The following is a 17,449-nucleotide window of genomic DNA, read 5'->3' on the forward strand; positions in this document are numbered from 1 at the left end:
AGATGCACGAGATGATTTCAGTTGACGTGAAAATGGGTCTTACACATTGTCGAGCAAAGAGGTACCATTTTTGATCACATGACCACGTTTTTTTAGTAAGTTAGCGCCATAATGTATCAAGAGACGTAGGTGTCTCTGTTTTATGAAATTGGATTAAATAATATGAGTACCTAATTGGAGCTTTTTCTATGGATGTAGTTTGTATTTGATGTGAAATAATTCGTGATGATATTTTATGGCTGAGATTGCCTACTTTATGAACTATTATTTGATGTAATAAATATTTGTCTGCCAGAGAGGAGTTTGTAATTATTTTATCCATAATATGTGATGTGTTTGATTAAGAATACAAGAACACAACATCAAGGCCAGAAGAGGCCCTTATACCATTCAATCAACATTCACACCATTCAAGACGGTACAAATAGTTAGATTGAGAATGGTAATGTCTTAGTGTCAATGATTACATTGAGAATAGCAATGTCTTAGTGTCAATGATTATATTGAAAATGGTAATGTCTTAGTGTCAATGGTAATTTTTTAGTGTCAATGATTAGATTGAAAATGGTAATGTCTTACTGTCGATGATTACATTGAGAATGGTAATGTCTTAGTGTCAATGATTACATTGAGAATGGTAATGTCTTAGTGTCATTGATTACATTGAGAATGTTATGTCAATGATTAGATTGAAAATGGTAATGTCTTAGTGTCAATGATTAGATTGAGAATGGAAACATCTTAACCTCATTGATTAGATTGAGAATGGTAATGACTTAGTGTCAATGATTAGATTAAGAATGGAAGGTCTTAGTGTCAATGATTACTTTGAGAATGGTAATGTCATAGTGTCAATGATTACATTGAGAATGTTATGTCAATTTTTAGATGAAGAATGATAATTTTTTAGTGTCAATGATTACATTAGGTGTCAATGATTAGATTGAGAATGGTAATGTCTTAGTGTCAATGATTACATTGAGAATGGTAATGTCTTAGTGTCAATGGTAATGTCTTAGTGTCAATGATTAGATTGGGAATGGTAATGCCTTAGTGTCAATGGTAATGTCTTAGTGTCAATGATTAGATTGGAAATGGTAATGACTTAGTGTCAATGATTAGATTGCGAATGGTAATGTTTTAGTGTCAATGATTAGATTGAGAATGGTAATGTCTTAGTGTCAATGATTACATTGAGAATGGTAATGCCTTAGTGTCAATGGTAATGTCTTAGTGTCAATGATTAGATTGGGAATGGTAATGTCTTAGTGTTGATGATTAGATTGAGAATGGTAATGTCTTAGTGTCGATGATTACATTGAGAATGGTAATGACTTAGTGTCAATGATTAGATTGAGAATGGTAATGTCTTAGTGTCAATGATTAGATGGAGAATGGTAATGACTTAGTGTCAATGATTAGATTAAGAATGGAAGGTCTTAGTGTCAATGATTAGATTAAGAATGGAAGGTCTTAGTGTCAATGATTAGATTAAGAATGGAAGGTCTTAGTGTCAATGATTAGATTGGGAATGGTAATGACTTAGTGTCAATGATTAGATTGGGAATGGTAATGACTTAGTGTCAATGATTATATTGAAAATGGTAATGTCTTAGTGTCAATGGTAATTTTTTAGTGTCAATGATTAGATTGAGAATGGTAATGTCTTAGTGTCGATGATTACATTGAGAATGGTAATGTCTTAGTGTCAATGATTACATTGAGAATGGTAATGTCTTAGTGTCATTGATTACATTGAGAATGTTATGTCAATGATTAGATTGAGAATGGTAATGTCTTAGTGTCAATGATTAGATTGAGAATGGTAATGTCTTAGTGTCAATGATTAGATTGAGAATGGAAACATCTTAACCTCATTGATTAGATTGAGAATGGTAATGACTTAGTGTCAATGATTAGATTAAGAATGGAAGGTCTTAGTGTCAATGATTACTTTGAGAATGGTAATGTCATAGTGTCAATGATTAGATTGGGAATGGTAATGACTTAGTGTCAATGATTAGATTGCGAATGGTAATGTTTTAGTGTCAATGATTACATTAGGTGTCAATGATTAGATTGAGAATGGTAATGTCTTAGTGTCAATGATTACATTGAAAATGGTAATGTCTTAGTGTCAATGATTAGATTGGGAATGGTAATGACTTAGTGTCAATGATTAGATTGCGAATGGTAATGTCTTAGTGTCAATGATTACATTGAGAATGGTAATGCCTTAGTGTCAATGGTAATGTCTTAGTGTCAATGATTAGATTGGGAATGGTAATGTCTTAGTGTTGATGATTAGATTGAGAATGGTAATGTCTTAGTGTCGATGATTACATTGAGAATGGAAATGACTTAGTGTCAAAGATTAGATTGAGAATGGTAATGTCTTAGTGTCAATGATTAGATTAAGAATGGAAGGTCTTAGTGTCAATGATTAGATTGAGAATGGTAATGTCATAGTGTCAATGATTACATTGAGAATGTTATGTCAATTTTTAGATTAAGAATGGTAATTTTTTAGTGTCAATGATTACATTGAGAATGGTAATGCCTTAGTGTCAATGATTAGATTGAGAATGGTAATGTCTTAGTGTCAATGATTAGATTGAGAATGGTAATGTCTTAGTGTCAATGATTAGATTGAGAATGGTAATGTCTTAGTGTCAATGATTACATTGAGAATGGTAATGACTTAGTGTCAATGATAAGATTGAGAATTATTATGTTTAAGTGTCAATGATGACTGACTAAGTTTTGGAGGATGTCAGGAAGAGCATACCAGTTTACAGCAACTTCTATTAGTGACCATAAAAAGAGCAATGAAAAAAGGGCCTTAAAAGTTATTCAATTACAATCTTAGAAGCCCAACTACAAAGTACTGTTAAGTAGTAAACTCACTTTAATTTTTATAATAATACTTTGAAAAAGTTTTCTCTATTAAATCAATTATTTTATAAGAGTTAAACATACATTCTCTATGAAGAAAATATGGTTACAGGAGGCGAATCACAATATAATAATCTGTAGCGTAAACAAAATGTTACTTCGTTACCAAAGATTTGTTAATTTCACACAAAAATAAGCACAATGTCATTGTATTCACAAGAATTCATTCAATCTCGTTTTCACTATGCATGAAGATAAACATATTCACATTTTCTAAAGACTCTGGCGTTCAAAATTTTGCACAATGTCATTTTATTTGTACACGAAGGTAGCTGCAAAGTCTTGAGAAAAAAAAAGACTATATCTAAATCATTAAATTAAGCTTGGTCTAAGACTACCTTGCTTCTCATTATATCTTTTATACTTTGCTAATCTACTTATAAGTCATTAAGCTGCTTGGCTTTGTAGCACTGGCAAAGATATATATATATATTGTAACGTTTCTCACTACCCAGATTCTCTGCAAACTTTACCACACGACACAACAAATTCAAAGAACTTGACAACTCAGGGCTGAGTAATAGTTTAATATCAAATATAGACATTACGATTAGGATTTTATAACATTAGCCAATTGCGATTGAACTTGGTCCGTGAACGAATAAAAAATTACGGTTGGGGTTCGATGCTTAGTGGAGAATCTTATTAGGGGGTTGCAGCACTAAAAAGGTTGAGAACCGCTGGCCTATCTCAAGAGTTGCCCTGGCTGTAAACGTCATTGTCTAGGGGGTTGGGTAACTGGAAAGCGACCTCTAAGCCTTAGTTAGCTTCTTGACGACAGAAACATCTTAACTTGTAAAAGTGTAACATGAACATACAGGGCTAAATTTAACTATGTGGAGGCCCCCGGGGTAGAAATTTTGTAGAGCCCCGTACACTTTTTCAAAATCATAAATTAAAAAATCCACTTATTAATAATAAAACTATATGCCATGTTTTGGAAGAAAGAAACAAAGTAGGCCTACTTGTAAATTTATTCTACTTTATACTTTATAGACTCTTAAACGAAATTTTTATTGTATTTTTTTAGTTAAACAAAGAAGGTACATTTAATTTCTCTTTGAGTTTGTGGAGGGTAAGGTCCTGGTTTGACGCACAGCCGTTGAGATTCGAAACTGCATTTCTAAGTTGTAAGCATGATACAAGCATACACTTCTTTCTTGTCAATCGTAAAATTTAAAGTTTTGTCGGAAAAAATGTTCGAAACAAAAAACAACAAACATAAAAGTGGCTGAAACGTCAAAATTTTGAGACTTAAAATCTTGTGGAGGCCCCTTTCTTGTGGATTCACTGGGGCAGTAGCTCCACCATGTCCTGTCCTAAATCCGGCCCTATGAACATAGGCTACTCTTTAAATAGACACATCTCAGAACTTTATAGTTAATGAAACACTTTATTAACTATTCTACATATTTACGTATTAAGTAGTACGTCCCGTACGCAGATAAACGCAAAAGAAAATACAATACGCTCACCAACAAAGACTATCTACGATAAGACTTTCCTACTAATAAGCTCTCGACTTACTCAAACCCAAACTATAGTCTAAACTAACCCTCTGAAAGTATATGCACTCTCTCTCATTTGTGCCCCAGTCACCAACTCGCTCTCTCATCTGTCCTTACACACATTCACCTGGACCTGTTGACCAGGATCTTACAATCTCGTGCAACTATGAATTTAGCCCTACCATTATAATAACTAACACGGTTTGTTACACTGGTCTGTAAAAGATTAGTTACTTTATGTAAGACTGGGTGTGTATGATGTGTCTGTCAGATGGACTAGTAAGCAATCAATGAAATAATTACACGTAAGTAACATATCCGGTGGCGCTATGGTTGAGTAGTTAAGTGCTTGACTTCAAAACCTGGGGTCCTGGGTTCGAGTCTTGGTGAAGACTGGGATTTTTAAGCGGTTAGTCGTTGTGCTCTATAGCTGTTGGCGAACTATAATAATTTTCTCTGAGTGCTGTGCAAACTGCGTTGGTAGCCTAATAATTTAAAGTCGTAGAATAAGCCAATCATAACTGTAATTAATCAACTTTTTACTTGACAGCCAATTAAATTAGTCCACCGATATATCATCAGTCGAATCTACACCTGTTTATTATTTAAATTTGTTTTGAGGTCAATTAACAAACCTATTAAAGCACATCTTGTTTATTCTTTATTATGATATTGTGTTCAGATATGAGGTGATGAAGACAATACAATATTTTATTTTACAAAAACATTTTCTTTTAGTTTACAATCTACTTCACATTATCTTCCTTACTAACTCTAATATTTTCACATGCATTTAAAGCTTAAATATATATAGATTACAGACATAACTTCAAAAGAGAAGATAAATATGTCCTACGCATTTCATGTTTAAATCTAGTCAGTGGCGTCACTATGGGGAGAGGCGTGTGGTGCAAAGCCGCACCGGGTGGCACCCATCAGGGGGTGACACCCAAGTGTAGAAAATGCACTTTCCCCAAAAAACAACTTTTAAAAATACAAATTTCTACCTCGAATGTTTCTCACATTTTAGAATCAGCATGTACTAAACTTTCTGAATTCAGTTTGATTTGACTAGTAATTTTCCTATTATGAGAAAAATATTACGTTGTACACGCCACGGGAAAGAGATTATGAAGCTCAGAAATGTAGAAAAACGTTTGGCACCCGGGGATCCCACCAGACAACTCTGAGTGAGATTAAGGCGCTGATCAGTTGAGTGGCGAAAGTAACATTTTATTAATGCAAAATGTTGAGAAACACATTGACATAAGCGCTCGCGCGCTATTCGACACATAGGGTTGCAAGCTTTCTCCACAGCTACTTTCTGTAACGGACTTAGGTTAGTTCTTTGAGAGCTAATTTATGCCCAAACTGTAGTTTTCTACAAGCGTACAATTATTATAAAGTACACTCAACGGAGTAGAAAATTAGTATTTATTTACTGCAAACAATATAATATATAATATAATATATTACATAAGGGTATCATGACACATCATAGCATTACCCCAAATATTCAGTACGCACACATAGCAAGAATAATAATATAATATCTCCTTACTCTAGGCATAACATAATAACCGAAAAACAATCACCAACACCCTACTCAGACAAGGTCAGCTTTCTGACTAGACGGACCACAGGAATCCTTATTGTCCCCCCCCCCCCTTGAAAAACCCCGTGTTAAAAACAATCTACAACTCAACTAATAAAATAAACAAACACACACACACAATTTCACTTTTTACACACCCCTCTCTTGACAATATACAATTGGGGCATTTAAATAGCCCCTCAAAGAACTAACCTAAGTCCGTTACACTTTCCTCTTGAATCGGTGTGACACCATGATTAAACGTTGACGGCATGTTTTTGCGCTCCTCTTTTCGGCTTTCGTGTTAAGGATGACTTAAGTAAACATGTTTCGTCTTGTCTAATTGTCACAGTCTTAGTTGACATTGCATGATCTAAAGTTCACGTCATGTTAAGAGTTTAAAAGACACGTGGAATTCCTGATGTAGAAAACAGGAAGTAGAATGAATAAAGTTGACTTTGAGTTCAGTCAAGTCAAGTCAAGTCAGTAAGGTATTGCTCCCGGTCCAGGAAGGTTGGACGTTGCTTCCTGGACTGGTGTATATATATGTATATAGGATGAAAGTCGATGGACTAATGATTGTTGATTAATAATATTTGAGAGTTGATTTCATTATGTGCTTATTGAATATTAAGGTATTATTCGTATTTCAATGGAAATCTATAGTTGAAGCTCCAGTGTCACTAGTAGTAATTGTTCTTATTGTTACCCTCTGAGATGCGGACGTGATTGATACATTTGATACCGCTGCTATGCGGATAGGATTGTTTATTATTTCTTGACTTGTAGCACTAACAAGGAGTGCAGTGCATTATTATTGTAATAAAATAAACTTCATGTTTGTCTGCTGAAACGAGCTTCAGTTAGTTTATAATATTCGTCTTGTCACGTGTCTAGAGTACTTCAGGAAGCAAGAACTCAGCATTACACATTGACACTAATGATATATCTCACAAATGTCAATCGACGTTCAGTCGCCTCTTTCCGTAGACGGCGAATGCCTGTGCTGGAAAATATTTCTCTATTGGTAGCATTATCTCGGTATGTTATTCAAATGATCCTTCTCAGCCGTCACTGCTCAGTCTTTTTTCAAGGTGGCGTTGGGACAATGATTGTTTTGAGTAGGTGGATTTCATCTCCAAGCTAATTGATTTGTTTGTTCAAATTGGCCGTGCTTTTTGAAAGATGGCTCCTGCTTTCCAATCCGTGATAACACTGCCTAAATTCGGGTGTAACAAATCAATAATTTAGCTTACAGTTTTCTTGTTCAATTTTAAGAAACAAAAAAACCCCACAATAGTTGTTTGTTTTTAGGGAGAGATTTCGTTTTCCTTGGGGGGGGGGGGGGGGTGACACCGACCCTAGTGACGCCACTGAATCTAGCCATGCATGTTAATCAATAATATAATAAACTTTAGCCTACTAAGTAGTTGGTTATCCTGGCTGATACCACACTCTAATTTTTAGTACCCATTAGAGTTTGGTGGACTTAGAGGTATCATAAATATTCTGAATCTCAAAGCCCTTGTCTTTACCAGGTTCAGAAGTCATGTGTTGTAACCTTCAGCCATTAAAGATGTAGTGAAAGAAGTGTATACTAAAAAAAAAATGTATATGGGTTAAATACATTCTGTCGCATCATAACCTCAAAATGAATTTTTAAAATTTTTTTTTTTTTTTTCGACCACATTTTTCACCTGCGGTCACATTATTTTTCTTTTTTTTTATGAAAATTAAACATATTGAAAATTTTTGCAGCCTATTACCTATGATATACTATCAATAAACTACATGTGAAAAATTTTTAGTCTAAATTATACAGAACTTAAGATCTTGAGATTCTTGTGGACAACATGCACCTAAAAATACATTTTGAGAAAAACGCATTTAAAGTTTTTAAAATGATATAAAATATTTATTGCAACCATAGGAAATAGGAGTTATAGTTATAGGAAATAACAGTTTTCCTATTTCTGATGTGATGGTCTGATTATGTTTTTTGTATGGCTGTTTTAGTGCCTCTGATCTCTTAAAGTGTGACACCAAGATGTAGTGCCATCAGGACACAACCTGTGGTTATGATCTAGGTCTGAGCTCATCATATGAAAAAATGAGCCCATAACAGCCAGCTTCATTTTTTTGAATGTCAGGAGCATTTTGGCGCAGAACTTTGGAATAGTTATTTGTAATTTTTTCAATTTTTGGCTTTGTAAGCCTATAATTTAGTTCTTTTTTGTTAGACATTTTTAAATTGTTCAAAGCATTAAACATTCTTTTTGAGATGTGGTTAATACAGTCCTCTTTTAAGATTTCTACATCATATCCTGAGTTGGTAATGGCAGATGAATGTGATTTACTATCGCCATCACACAGCATCATGCCATAAACAAGTTTTCTGATGCCACAGAGTGAGAACAAATTTTGGATGCTGCTGCGGCCTCCATTGCATTTGCTGAGCCACTGAAGTTTTTTTGACACATATGCTTAGAGGCATTTGTGCCAATTCCTGAATGAGATGAGTGGCCCCTTTTATGCCAAGTCCCATCAAAAGAAACTGTAATAACAGGACAGCCTGTTGAACTTATTCTATCATCTGTAGTCAGAGGTTGTGAAATGTTTCTTCCATGCACAACAGCAGATGCCCTAATCATACATTCTTCACCAGCTTCAATTATAGCAGTGTTGACTATGTTAGCTAGATTGTTATAAGTATTTCTGTGCATGCAGGGCATACTCATAAGTCCACAAAACCTATCAAATTTAGAATGCGAGATTCCAGATTCTTGTAATGCAGCGACAGCGCGGACATTAATATCCAGATGAACATTATTACTTTTTTTTTAGGTCCAGTCAGGCCACAAATATGTTTCACAATTTAGGCATTTGATTTTAATCAAATGAGCCATGCCTTTTGATTGTGTGATGCACATGGTTAATTTTTTGTCGAAGCAATGTGGACAGCACAACAAGGAGACCATTGTGGTCAATTCCATTGAATTCATCATGACGTATATGAAATCTTCAGGCAGCCTCTTATTGGTGTTATCAGCGTTAGTAATTGCAGTTAGAATTATTTTTCGTTCAGCTGCACTTGCAGGCTGCGTTGTTGCTGCTTCAGATCCAGCTGTATCCAAAACAGAGCTGCAAACAAATAAAAAAAAATTAGAGGTTCTTTAAAAAAAAATTCAATAGTATGAAAGTACACGTCACATCTATTTATGTACAACATGAAGATTATTTTAAATTTTATAATGCATTTTAGGAATCACATATTGTATTAATCATCAAAAGTAAAAAATGTAAAGAGACATGTTACATGTAGATCTATATAACATGGTTCATACAACTTTTGTGAAAATGAATTCCAGACATTTATCTTATGTTTTCCAGACTTACTAACAGTAAAAAGGATGGCTACCTGAGCATGCCATATGTGCTCTGGACTGCTGTATTCGTGATCTTGGGTTCAAACCCGGCCAATAACTAACCCCTGTCGTACTGTGGGAGGTTTGGACTAGGGTGTAATAATAATTTTCAATTATTAAGGAACATACGATACAAGGGGGAAAAAAAGTTACTAATCTTGTAGCACTTAGACTTGGGAAATTTAATAGGCCCTATATAGTTTAATAGGCCTAACTTAGTTGTAAAATCTTATTCTTAATCTCATAACTAGTCCAATAGTTTTATAATTTTTATATAGATATTTAGTGGCTTAAACATTAGACACTAGTTAAAAAGTAAAGACTTATTTAGACTAGCCTAGGTTAGAGGGCCTACCTCTAGTAGGCCTATAATTCTATTGGAGGAGATAATTTTAAATAAAGATCTAGAGATAGATTAACTGTATTGAACTTGAAATTTAATTTGTAGTAGTGGCTTACTTATGTCTAATTCACAATAGGCCTATGTGAATACTGACTTGTTTTTTTTAACGGGGTAAAAATTGATAATATTGATCTAAATCTATATCATAACCATACTAGATTATAATTATAGATCTATATGCTAAGTATGCTAGATCTAAATCTAGACTTAGATCAAGACTAAATCTAGACTTAGATCAAGACTAAATCTAGTAGTAGATCTAGTATTCTAAGTCTTTTTAGTTTTTGAGTTTAGACTCAAGATCTATATTCTACATTGAATAGATTTGGGGAAAAAAAAAAGGGGGGGGGGTAATCGTGCATAGATCGAGACTAAATCTAGTTGCAGACCTAGTAATCTAAGTCATTTTTGTGCTCTAGTCTTTTATCTTTTAGTTTAGACTAAGATCTAGATCTATATTCTATGTTGACTAGATATAATATAACTTTTCTTTATTTAACTGGGGAAAGGGGGGGGGGGGGGGAATTGCGCATAGATCGAGACTAAATTAGGTACTAAATCTAGTAGTAGACCTAGATCTAGTAATCTAATTCGCGCATAGATGAAGACTAAATCTAATTCTAGACCTAGTAATGGAAGTCATTCTAAAGGCCTAGTCTTTTAGTTTAGACTCAAGTGTGCATAGACAGCTGCCAAATAATTAACCTAAAAAACTAGGGGCCTTCGATGGGAAGTTTTACCGATCTTATAGGCATATTCTATGTTGACTAGATATATTATAATATAATTTGTTTTCTTTATTTAATGGGAGGGGGGGGGGTGTAATCACACATAGATCGAGGCTAACATTAAGGCTAGTAGAAAACCTTGATCTATTAAGAAGTGGTGCATAGATCAAGACTAAATCTAGTACTCTAGTCTAGTAGAATTTAGAATTTAGTAGATCTAGTAGACCTAGAACAGATATAGATCTAGTAATAAAAGTCACGCATAGTCATAGATCGAGACTAAATCTAGTAGTAGACCTAGATCTAGTAAACTATCTAAGTCGCGAATAGATCGAGACTTTTAAATCTAGTAGTAGACCTAGATCTAGTAAACTATCTAAGTCGCGAATAGATCGAGACTTTTAAATCTAGTAGTAGACCTAGATCTAGTAAGTCATTCTTGTTGCCAAATATTTTTGGTTTAGACTCAAGATCTAGATCTAGACTCTCTCTATATATATATTCTATATTGACGTCATTGACGAGATATATTTGTTTTCTTTATTTAAAAAGGGGGGGGGGGGGGAGTTTCGCCCATGCATAAATAAATCTAGGCCAAAAACTTCCCGACCTTTGGTAGCCTAACTGAAATTTGATCGACCATCTAGATAATATAGAATAACATCTTCTAATCATCATCTTTTTTGAAGTAACGTCTGTATTATATAAGATAACAGCATTCATAATAAACTAGTTACTAGTCTAGGACTAGATCTATTACTAAATCTGATTTAAGTCTACAGTACACCGTCTAGAAATTGGCTGGCATTTCACCGACATGCCGTGGATTGCACGTGCTTTCACAATAGAAAGATCTAGTAGGCCTATTAATGGAAGCCTCTATGCCCAACTAGATCTAGCAGCCTAGCATTTTACCGGTTACGGCGCCTGAGGGCTGAATGACATCGGATTAATTTTTTTTTTTAAATTCCAGACTTTTTCCAGACATTTAACAAAATTGCCTCGAAAAGTAGCAATTTTCCAGACTTTTTTAAGATTGAAATCTGAATTTTGAAATTCCAGACTTTTTCCAGACCGTGTACGAACCTTGATATATGTATTAGATCTTAAAAAAAAAAAGACCAAGTTGAAGTCCTACAACTACATGATAATTTAGATTTAGAATCTAGATCTAGATGTCTAGATCTAGTCAATCTAGAATATCTAGTCATTCTAGTAAACTAGCTAGATCTAGATCTAGTTCTAATGTAATCTATGTCCCTAATCTATACTAGATCTAAAAAAGGATAGATCTCTATGTTTGCAATCACTTTCATGATATTTATTTAATGTCTAGATCTATATATAGATCTAGATGTGATTCATTGAAATGATAAACACGTTGCGTTTGTCGAATTCAAAGATTGATGAAGCAAAGGTTTCATTATCTCTGTATTTTATTTTTATGATTTTATGTGTAAGCACACGCTGGTCTAGTAAATAAAAAACTCTAGATCTAGACTTACCTTTGTAATTATGCATTTGTCTTTGAAGCATGTCTTCCTCTGGGCTTACAGTAACGTTTTTTCTTTCCAAACATATAGATCTAACCTTTTGTTGACATTTCTGAGTTTGAATAATGAATCGAGTGTTGATGTGAGGGAAGCTTTGTTTACAGAAGGACCGGTTCACGTCATGTGCGCATGCGTGCAAATTTTGTTGTCATAGTTACCAATGTAGCTTTGATAGTGCGCATGCGTAAATATGGCTTAGTGAGTGTGTATATGAGGATATAGGAAAAAAAAAGAGGTGACGTATTTTGAAAGTTTATATTTATAGAATGAGAAACCATGCTCATAATCGGAACTAGAAAAGTAGACCTTTGTATCGATACCATCTGTTAGGGATGAGAGCGTACATTAGCTTATCAACTTTAGCTTACAAAATGTTGATTTTTAACCAAAACATCAAAATTTTGCTTATACATCTACTTTTAAAATACAAAATTGATGTATAAAGCGCTGTTTTTTTAGTATTCTGATAGGGAATTCGTTTTCTAGACATTTTAAACTATTAAAATCAATGAATTTTAAAATATCGATATTTTTGACCTAGATCGATGTTTTCTCACTGTGCATCCCCCTTAACTACTCAGAAGTCCGATTTTAAAGATCCATCCCCCCAAAAAAAAAAGCACAAGCCGATTTTAAATAGCCACTACAAATAACAAACAGGTCGATTCAAAACAGAAACTACGAATAATGTTCATATGGAGTCCAAGCAGCGGCTATGAAAAATGCACAAGTCTATTCAATCAGCCATCACCAAAAGAGTAGAAGTTGATTCTAAGTAACCACAAAAAAAAAAAAAAAACCAACATAGGTCCAATTCAAAACAGTCATTACAAAAAAGTCGATTCCGAAAAAGCAATCATAAAAAAAAATGGATTACAAACAACAATTAATTTAAGAAATTTCTTGATTCGAAGACAAGCCTTATTAAGTCCTTAATTAAGATCATTCGGGAAATACCAAAAATAAAATACAAAAGCTTTAAAGCAAGCCTGCAGGTTATCACTATAGGTTGTTCCAAGATTTCGAATCTGTCAACAACTGTTCTTACTAAGCATCTAGGAGGTAAAAAGAACCTGTGCAAGAAATTTCTTTTTAATAGGTGCGACAATGTAAGAGATTTCTTGGTTTTCGAAGATAAGCTTTATAATTTCCTTATTAAGTTGATTGGGAAATATCAAAAATAAAATACATAGCTTTCATAGCAAGCCTACGGTTTTTCGCAAATTGTGGTCCCAACGTTTTTATTCTATCGAAACCCGTTCTTAGTAAGCATCAGGAGTTAAAAGAAACCTGTGTACGAAATTTCACGTAAATAGAAGCGACAGTTTAGGAGATATCTTGATTTTCGAAGACAAGTCTTATAATCTCCTAATATTTATTTATAGTTGATTTGGGAAATACCAATAATAAAATACAAAGCTTTGATAGCAAGCCTGTGGTTTTTCGCAAATTGTGGTCCCAACGTTTTTATTCTATCGAAACCCGTTCTTAGTAAGCATCTAGGAGGTAAAAGGAACCTGTGTACTAAATCTCACTTGAATAGAAGCGACAGTTTAAGAGATATCTTGATTTTCAGAGACAAGCCTTATAACTTCCTTATTAAGTTGATTTGGGAAATACCAATAATAAAATACAAAGCTTTGATAGCAAGCCTGTGGTTTTTCGCAAATTGTGGTCCCAAAGTTTTGATTCTATCGAAACCCGTTCTTAGTAAGCATCTAGGAGGTAAAAGAAACCTGTGTACGAAATTTCACGTAAATAGAAGCGACAGTTTAAGAGATATCTTGATTTTCGAAGACAAGTCTTATAATCTCCTAATATTTATTTATAGTTGATTTGGGAAATACCAATAATAAAATACAAAGCTTTGATAGCAAGCCTGTGGTTTTTCGCAAATTGTGGTCCCAACGTTTTGATTCTATCGAAACCCGTTCTTAGTAAGCATCTAGGAGGTAAAAGGAACCTGTGTACTAAATCTCACTTGAATAGAAGCGACAGTTTAAGAGATATCTTGATTTTCAGAGACAAGCCTTATAATTTCCTTATTAAGTTGATTTGGGAAATACCAATAATAAAATACAAAGCTTTGATAGCAAGCCTGTGGTTTTTCGCAAATTGTGGTCCCAAAGTTTTTATTCTATCGAAACCCGTTCTTAGTAAGCATCTAGGAGGTAAAAGAAACCTGTGTACGAAATTTCACGTAAATAGAAGCGACAGTTTAAGAGATATCTTGATTTTCGAAGACAAGTCTTATAATCTCCTAATATTTATTTATAGTTGATTTGGGAAATACCAATAATAAAATACAAAGCTTTGATAGCAAGCCTGTGGTTTTTCGCAAATTATGGTCCCAACGATTTTATTCTATCGAAACCCGTTCTTAGTAAGCATCTAGGAGGTAAAAGGAACCTGTGTACTAAATCTCACTTGAATAGAAGCGACAGTTTAAGAGATATCTTGATTTTCAGAGACAAGCCTTATAATTTCCTTATTAAGTTGATTTGGGAAATACCAATAATAAAATACAAAGCTTTGATAACAAGCCTGTGGTTTTTCGCAAATTGTGGTCCCAACGTTTTTATTCTATCGAAACCCGTTCTTAGTAAGCATCTAGGAGGTAAAAGAAACCTGTGTACTAAATTTCACTCGAATAGAAGCGACAGTTTAAGAGATATCTTGATTTTCGGAGACAAGCCTTATAATTTCCTTATTAAGTTGTTTTTGAAATACCAATAATAAAATACAAAGCTTTGATAGCAAGCCTGTGGTTTTTCGCAAATTGTGGTCCCAAAGTTTTTATTCTATCGAAACCCGTTCTTAGTAAGCATCTAGGAGGTAAAAGAAACCTGTGTACGAAATTTCACGTAAATAGAAGCGACAGTTTAAGAGATATCTTGATTTTCGAAGACAAGTTTTATAATCTCCTAATATTTATTTATAGTTGATTTGGGAAATACCAATAATAAAATACAAAGCTTTGATAGCAAGCCTGTGGTTTTTCGCAAATTGTGGTCCCAACGTTTTGATTCTATCGAAACCCGTTCTTAGTAAGCATCTAGGAGGTAAAAGGAACCTGTGTACTAGATTTCACTTGAATAGAAGCGACAGTTTAAGAGATATCTTGATTTTAGGAGACAAGCCTTATAATTTCCTTATTAAGTTGATTTGGGAAATACCAATAATAAAATACAAAGCTTTGATAGCAAGCCTGTGGTTTTTCGCAAATTGTGGTCCCAACGTTTTTATTCTATCGAAACCCGTTCTTAGTAAGCATCTAGGAGGTAAAAGGAACCTGTGTACTAAATCTCACTTGAATAGAAGCGACAGTTTAAGAGATATCTTGATTTTCAGAGACAAGCCTTATAATTTCCTTATTAAGTTGATTTGGGAAATACCAATAATAAAATACAAAGCTTTGATAACAAGCCTGTGGTTTTTCGCAAATTGTGGTCCCAACGTTTTTATTCTATCGAAACCCGTTCTTAGTAAGCATCTAGGAGGTAAAAGAAACCTGTGTACTAAATTTCACTCGAATAGAAGCGACAGTTTAAGAGATATCTTGATTTTCGGAGACAAGCCTTATAATTTCCTTATTAAGTTGTTTTTGAAATACCAATAATAAAATACAAAGCTTTGATAGCAAGCCTGTGGTTTTTCGCAAATTGTGGTCCCAAAGTTTTTATTCTATCGAAACCCGTTCTTAGTAAGCATCTAGGAGGTAAAAGAAACCTGTGTACGAAATTTCACGTAAATAGAAGCGACAGTTTAAGAGAGATCTTGATTTTCGAAGACAAGTTTTATAATCTCCTAATATTTATTTATAGTTGATTTGGGAAATACCAATAATAAAATACAAAGCTTTGATAGCAAGCCTGTGGTTTTTCGCAAATTGTGGTCCCAACGTTTTGATTCTATCGAAACCCGTTCTTAGTAAGCATCTAGGAGGTAAAAGGAACCTGTGTACTAGATTTCACTTGAATAGAAGCGACAGTTTAAGAGATATCTTGATTTTAGGAGACAAGCCTTATAATTTCCTTATTAAGTTGATTTGGGAAATACCAATAATAAAATACAAAGCTTTGATAGCAAGCCTGTGGTTTTTCGCAAATTGTGGTCCCAACGTTTTTATTCTATCGAAACCCGTTCTTAGTAAGCATCTAGGAGGTAAAAGAAACCTGTGTACGAAATTTCACGTAAATAGAAGCGACAGTTTAAGAGATATCTTGATTTTCGAAGACAAGTCTTATAATCTCCTAATATTTATTTATAGTTGATTTGGGAAATACCAATAATAAAATACAAAGCTTTGATAGCAAGCCTGTGGTTTTTCGCAAATTGTGGTCCCAACGTTTTGATTCTATCGAAACCCGTTCTTAGTAAGCATCTAGGAGGTAAAAGGAACCTGTGTACTAAATCTCACTTTAATAGAAGCGACAGTTTAAGAGATATCTTGATTTTCAGAGACAAGCCTTATAATTTCCTTATTAAGTTGATTTGGGAAATACCAATAATAAAATACAAAGCTTTGATAGCAAGCCTGTGGTTTTTCGCAAATTGTGGTCCCAACGTTTTTATTCTATCGAAACCCGTTCTTAGTAAGCATCTAGGAGGTAAAAGGAACCTGTGTACTAGATTTCACTTGAATAGAAGCGACAGTTTAAGATATATCTTGATTTTCGGAGACAAGCCTTATAATTTCCATATTAAGTTGTTTTGGAAATACCAATAATAAAATACAAAGCTTTGATAGCAAGCCTGTGGTTTTTCGCAAATTGTGGTCCCAACGTTTTGATTCTATCGAAACCCGTTCTTAGTAAGCATCTAGGAGGTAAAAGGAACCTGTGTACTAGATTTCACTTGAATAGAAGCGACAGTTTAAGAGATATCTTGATTTTAGGAGACAAGCCTTATAATTTCCTTATTAAGTTGATTTGTGAAATACCAATAATAAAATACAAAGCTTTGACAGCAAGCCTGTGGTTTTTCGCAAATTGTGGTCCCAACGTTTTGATTCTATCGAAACCCGTTCTTAATAAGCATCTAGGAGGTAAAAAGGAACCTGTGTACTACATTTCACTTGAATAGAAGCGACAGTTTAAGAGATATCTTGATTTTCGGAGACAAGCCTTATAATTTCCTTATTAAGTTGATCTGGGAAATACCAATAATAAAATACAAAGCTTTGATAGCAAGCCTGTGTTTTTTCGCAAATTGTGGTCCCAACGTTTTGATTCTATCGAAACCCGTTCTTAGTAAGCATCTAGGAGGTAAAAGAAACCTGTG

Source organism: Biomphalaria glabrata, chromosome 9, assembly GCF_947242115.1.
Source record: "Biomphalaria glabrata chromosome 9, xgBioGlab47.1, whole genome shotgun sequence".
NCBI classification, from domain to species: domain Eukaryota; kingdom Metazoa; phylum Mollusca; class Gastropoda; family Planorbidae; genus Biomphalaria; species Biomphalaria glabrata.